Source organism: Propithecus coquereli, unplaced genomic scaffold (assembly GCF_000956105.1).
Source record: "Propithecus coquereli isolate 6110/MARCELLA unplaced genomic scaffold, Pcoq_1.0 Scaffold458, whole genome shotgun sequence".
NCBI classification, from domain to species: domain Eukaryota; kingdom Metazoa; phylum Chordata; class Mammalia; order Primates; family Indriidae; genus Propithecus; species Propithecus coquereli.
Window position 1 is genome coordinate 792,364 of NW_012150374.1, and position 6,392 is coordinate 798,755.

The following is a 6,392-nucleotide window of genomic DNA, read 5'->3' on the forward strand; positions in this document are numbered from 1 at the left end:
TATTTAAAGGTGATGGTCATGATGGCTTCTAACTTACCATTCAAAGGCTCAGCAAGTAATACTGATAATACGAGTACATACATCGAGATATAGCAAAGTGGCAACATGTCAGCAATTGGTAAATGCCGATAAAAGATATAAGGGTATTCATTGTATTATTCTTGCAACTTTTCTGTAGGCTTGGTTTTTCAAAGTAAAAAGTAAGGCTGGGTGTGGTGGCTCACGCCTGTAATCCCAGCACTTTGGAAGGCTAAGGCAGGAGGATCGCTTGAGGCCAGAACTTTGAGACCAGCTCCAGCAACATAGCAAGACCCCATCTCTACAAAATATAAAAAAGTTAGCCAGGTGCGGTGGCACGCACCTGTAGTTCCTCAGGAGGCTGAGGCAGGAGGATCTCTTGAGCACAGGAGTTGGAGGCTGTAGTGAACTGTGATTGTGCCACTGCACTCCAGCCTGGGCGACAGAGCGAGCCCTGTCTCAAAAAAAAAAAAAAGAAACAGGAGCAAGAAGAGAAGCCAGCACAGGAAGAAAGGGCGCGGGGCAGGGTCCTGGTGGCCAGGAGAGCCCCTGGGGGCACGGGCTGTGGAGGTGGGGCCTGGCAGGGACAGGGGAGCGGACAGTGGGAGGGACGCTGCCCCCTCGGAGGTCCGGGAGAGCAGAGGGAGGAGGCGGGAGTGGGGAGCTGTCTCCCCAGGATTTCCCGTGATGGGACAGAGAACCCTGGTCAGGCGGCAGCACAGCGGGGATGAGCAGAGGCCTCCTCTGGCGGGAGAGGCCTGAGCCCTTTGCGAGGCAGAGCGGAAAGGGCTGGCGGGGGGACGGCGGCACGGAGTCTCCAGCCTGTCTTGTTTCCCTCCTGCCCTGCCACAGCGTAGGATTACCTGCCTGCCTTTCTTCCGCACCTCAAGGAAAGCCGCAGACAGCTGTAACTCTTCCCCTCCTTGTCTTCAGGGCCAGACCCCAGCGCATGGGGCTCAGTGGGGACTCTGGCCGGATGGGCGACAAGGTGTGTTGCTTTGTAGCTGCCGGAACGGAGAACCGCGGACTGGTGGCTTAAATGAGCTCACCTTGACTAGTGACATCCCAACACCCCTATATCAAAGAAGATCACCTTCTGAGGTTCCTGGGGCTAGGACTTCAGCATATGAATACTGGGGGCACGATTTAACCCATGCGAGGGGGATCGGGCCTGGAGGGCAGTGGTGAAGGCCGGGAGGGGTCTGGCCTGGGTGCCCGCGGCCCTGAGGCTGGAGACGCAGCAGAGGCTGGCGGGGCGGGCACCCGGCTGAGCGTTAAGAGAGAAGTGGTGAGGTCCTCCTGGTCCCCCTGGTCCGTGGGAGCGTTGGTTCAGTTGAAGAGAAGGCCGCATGTTAAGCGGCAGGACAGCGCCAAAGCCGGAAGAAGGAAGGTGCGTTGGGTGGGCGGTGGGTGTTCCCTCCGCGCAGGCGAGACTGGGGTGCTTATTGGCTCCTTCAACACTGCACGAGCGTCGAAGCTCACAGGCTGTCCGGTGCCCAGCGGGGGCGAGCTGGGCGCTGGCCACGCACACACATCCCTCCCTGCAAATGCCACCGGCTGGGCCAGCGACAAAGTGCCCCTCCGGCGGCACTCCAGGGCCCCAGCACCGACCCAGTCCCCGCGCTGGCCCTGGGCGGATCAGACACCTGGGCCTTGTGGTGCAGGTTCTGTCGGTACCGATGGCCCAGGCACCTCTTCTCTGTCTCTCCATCTGCAAAACGAGGCCAGTGGAGGCGAACGCCGGAGCAGTGGACGGTGGCGTCACAGGAAGCGCGGAGTCGGAAGCGCGGAGTCGAGTCGGGACAGGTCTGGGCTTCCATCTCTGTTTTCTTATTCCGGAAGGCATGTCTGGGCATGTCACTTGGCCTCGGTGAACCTGCTTCTCATCTGCGAAATGGGCCTGATATCGGCCCCTGCAGGGCTGCTGACGAAAGCACTCACCTCGGTGCTGACACGGAGCAGCTGCGACAGCGATTCGCTTTGTCGCTGATGACAGTCCTTCGTAAGCTCAGCGAGTCACGGGCACGAACTTGCGTCATTCAGCAAAGAAGCCTGAGGGCGATGCTACCCTTGGGGACCCCGTCTGGCTTCGTCCTCCTCCCTCGGCTCTGCGGGCCTGGCAGTCGGCCAGACAAGCCAGCCCCCCAGGGAAGCCCCAGGGCTTGCCGTCCCCCACTCACCGGGTTCCGCCGGCTCCTCCCAGCCCCAGCCCCAGCCTCATCGAGAGGAGCACAGGCGACAGACTCCCGCTGAGGCCCCGCACAGTGCACGTGGCCAGGTCTCCCCAGAGCGGTCGAGGTCGTCAAAGGGAAGTTGAGACGCCGCCACGGCCAAGAGCAGCCTGAGGAGCCCTGACGGCGAACTGTGCTGGGGCGTCCTGGCACGGAAAAGAGGCACGGGGGAAACCGAGGAAACCCCAGCACAGACCTTAGTTAATAATCGTGGGCGCCGGTTCACTGGTTGTCGCGGATGCGCCACGGTCACGGGAGATGTTAGTGGCAGGGGAAGTGTGTGGGGGGTGCGTGGGAACTCTGCACCGGCTTCACAATTTTCCTGTAACTCGGAATCGAATCTAAAAATGGTTCTTTACAAAATACCTATTTTTTTAAAAAATAAGAAGATTGTTACCAGAATGGTGATTTATTTCAGGGAGGGTGGGAGTTGAGAGGTTTTTATTTTCTTCCTTATTCTTTTGGGTAATTTTTGGTATCTATTACAATACAATTTTAAAATTTAAAGAGAAGAAGGAAGGAGGGACGGAGGAAGGGACGGAGGGGACAACCCCAAAGCTCTCTGGACAAACACGCAGCACGGGCAGCTGCCAGGGGTCTGGGGCGGGACGCGGGGAGTCCTGGTGCGCCTGCCAAACAGATCCTCACAAGTGCGGAGGGGCCCCGGCGCTTCCCCTGGAGCCCGGGTTCGCCCCAAACCCCAGCTGGGCCGCCCAAGGGCCCGGCCTCTCCCAGACACAGGGGTTCAAGCTCTAGCAACTCAGTCCTAACAGCAGCGGCCGCCGCGAGCATTTCTGTCACCCTCCTGGGGAAGCTGCTTCCACGGTGGCCAGGGGGCTGGGGGCTGGCCAGTGGCAGGCGTGACAGCCATGCTGAGAGGACCCAAACATGCCACTGCTCCGGCCCTGGGGCTTTTCAAGTTTCCTCTCCAAGGCAGTGACTCACGTCCAGCCCCACCGCCCAAGAGAGGCAGCTCACAGCCGTGTCACCGCACGCGCACGCGTGTGTGTGTGTGTGTGTGTGTGTGTGTGTGTGTTTGTGGGGGCGGTGTCTGACCCGGGAGGCCCAGACAAGCCAGGCTCGGACCTGCATCCCTGCTCTGGGGGTCCAGAGTTCCTCCCCAGGTTTGGGCAGATCCCTGGGGGCCTCACTTTCTTCTGGTTGGCTTTCACCTCAGCTTTTCCCTGTGTCTGCCGTCTCTATTCTGCACCTTGGGGACCCCCGGAGAAGCTCAGCTTCTTTGTCAGTTTCTGTTAAATTGCAAAAAAGCCATTCCCACCCGGTGTTGAGGAGCGAGGGCTGGCGCGCTGCATCCCGAGGAAGGCGCACCCAGGGTCTGCGCGCCCAGCCCGGAAAACACCAGGGGCCTTGCCGGGCCCTCTCCCTGTTCCTCGCTCCCCTCCTTTCCCTGCTCTGCACCAAATTTCTGAGCTCCAGAGTCTTCGCCCGCGGTCTGCTGGCCAGCGGGCTCTCCTACTTGCCACCCAAACCCTCCCAAGCGCGCAGTGGAGAGCGGGCTGTCCACAGAACGGAGCTGCCCTGTGCTGGAGGCAGCTGTGTTTGATTTAATCATTTATTTGAAGCATGACATACAGGTTGAACAGTGCACATATCGTATGTGTACAACTTGATAAATTTGTACAAACCAAACACACCCGTGTCACTAGTGCCAGCACCCGAAGCCCCCTCCCCAACTGCCTTCCTCAGAATAACCGTTTTCCTGACTTCCCGCAGTGTAGACTGGTCCCGCCAGGTTCTGTGCTTTGCGTCAGTGGAATCGCACCATGCGTGCTCCTTGTGATCTCGAGGCTCCCCACGTTGCGTGTGCAGCTGTAGACCTCTGTCCTCGCTGCCGTGTAGCATCCCATCATGCCGTCATGGCACTCTGTGCTCCTTTGTCTAGTCTCCTCTCTCCAGGCCCCGTGTCTTCCCCACTCCAGGCCCGTCTTCCCATCTGCACCATGAGCCCGTGGGTCCTTCCAGCTCTGACCTTCCAGATTCCCATGAGGAGTCTAGTTCCCAGCATGGGGCTGCACAGGGCCCGGTGGAGGTCTAAGCCTAGCTCCGTGAGGGCCTGGCCTCCACGCCTTCCACTGAGTGCTCTGAGCACCCAGGGAGGACCTGCTCCTGATGCCAGCCTCCCTGGACAGGAACCCCAGCCTCACCTTCCCTCAGGCCCCCACGAGCCTCCACCATCCTGCTCAGTTTCCTACAGCCCACTCTCCAGCATCCCAACCTCCCGCCGACGCAGGGCCCTGACCCTGGGCGGGGGCAGCCATCTCAGTCTGCAATGCTGGCAGTGGGGACGGTGGGGCTGCCACCTGCCCAGACACTGTGCGTGAGCCAGCAGTGCTGGGAATGCTGACTGCTTTTGGGTGTCTGGTCCCGACAAGCTCTCCGCCCAGCCCAGGCCTGCCTTTGACATGAGCTGCAGACTGGAGTGAAACGCCTCCCTCCCCCTCCATCCCAAGGCAGGCACCAAGGAAACCCCACACCTTTGCATAATCCAGGGCAGTGTGGCCTCCGGGTGCAGGGTCGTCTTGTGACTGTTCACCCTCCACGGCTTTCCCGTCGCATGACTCGGGCTCCTCAGCACATTTGATCCCCTCTGCTGGGCAAGGGACTCACAGCCCCCCTCATCTGTCCACTCACTATTTACTGAGCACCTACTCGATGCCACGTTGTGCTAAGCGTAGGGAATACAGATGTGAAAGAGAAAGTCCTCAGGGCCTAGAGTGGGAGACGGGCATTCTGTGTAATCATCCAATGAGTATTTGACCACAGCATGAACCACACACACTAAAGGAAAGGAACATGGTTCTAGGCTCTCATTTATGCCACAGAGATGTATTGAAGACCTTCTACATGCCAGGCTCTGTTCCGTGACTGGGCATCAGAAGGTCCTGGCCTATGTTGGGGGTCAGGCTGTCGGAGTTATTTGGATCGTGAGTCCGAGCTAACAAGGAAAGGTGAGAAGGGAGCTGGGTTGGATGGGTGGCTGAGGGAGGGCTCCCGACTGAGGGACAGCGTGTGTGGCCCTGGCTTAATTGGTGCCTCCGGGGGAAGGCAGTGGGGCCAAAGGATGGAGAGGAGGGGGTGGGGGTGGCCCTGCGTCCCCGTGCCACCTTCGAGTCCATCTCACTGGTCCGATCTCACCTCCCAGTATACATTCGTCACTTCCCACCTTTAGAGCCCCAGAGCGACACCTGCAGGGGCCTGTCCATGAGTGGGGGCCGCTGGGGACGGGCATCAGAAAGCAGAGAAGGCAAGGAGCATAGAAGTCGCCACACAGTCTGGACAAGCGAACAGCCGAACAAACTGAGTAATCAACGACTTTTCTTAGGTTCATCCAAGAGGCGAGGTCACAGGGCAAACCGCTGCCCCCAAACGGGAGAGAGACGAACCCAGGACAGCACAGTTTACTGAGGCAGAAACCGTGAACCGAAACCTCTGTAAGAGTCGGTGCTGGGCAGGGAAACCCGAACTGTAGCTGACAAGTGGCTGGAGGCCCGGTGAGGACGAGTCTGAGAGAGAAAATCTCCGGGGGACCCAGTCATGCGGGCCCCCAGCCTTTGTGAATCTACCGGTGGGAGCTTTACCAGGTCTGCACAGTAAATACAGGAGAAAAACCCCCTTGTGCTTCTAGCAGAGCAAAGAAAAGAAGAACCATTTTGAAAAATATCAGATTAATCTGTTCGTAATAAGATCTGCCCTCAGGAGAAACTGTTTAACCCGATCTTAACCTGCTGGGGCTTCATCAGAGCCTAACCAACCTGGGAAAGGGAAACACCAATTCCAGCACCCTGTAGCCATCCTGGCCCACCGGGTGGGAGGGAGGGGTGTGTTGAGAAGCACAGACGAAGTCCGGTCCAGAGAGCAGACCCGCCAAAGACTGAGTCCTCACTCCAGGACGGCAGAGTGCTTCCCCTCCCCCACACCTCCCCACCACGTTGCCGAAGTCTTATTTCCTGCAGCTCCTTTTACCCAGCACCTCATGTCCACCTTGCAACAAAAAGTTACAAGGCACACTAAAAGGAAAAAACACAGTTTGAAGAGACAGACCAAACATAAGAACCAGAGTCTGATATGGTAGAAATGTTGGGATTATCAGACCAGGAATTTTTTAAAACTATGATTAATATG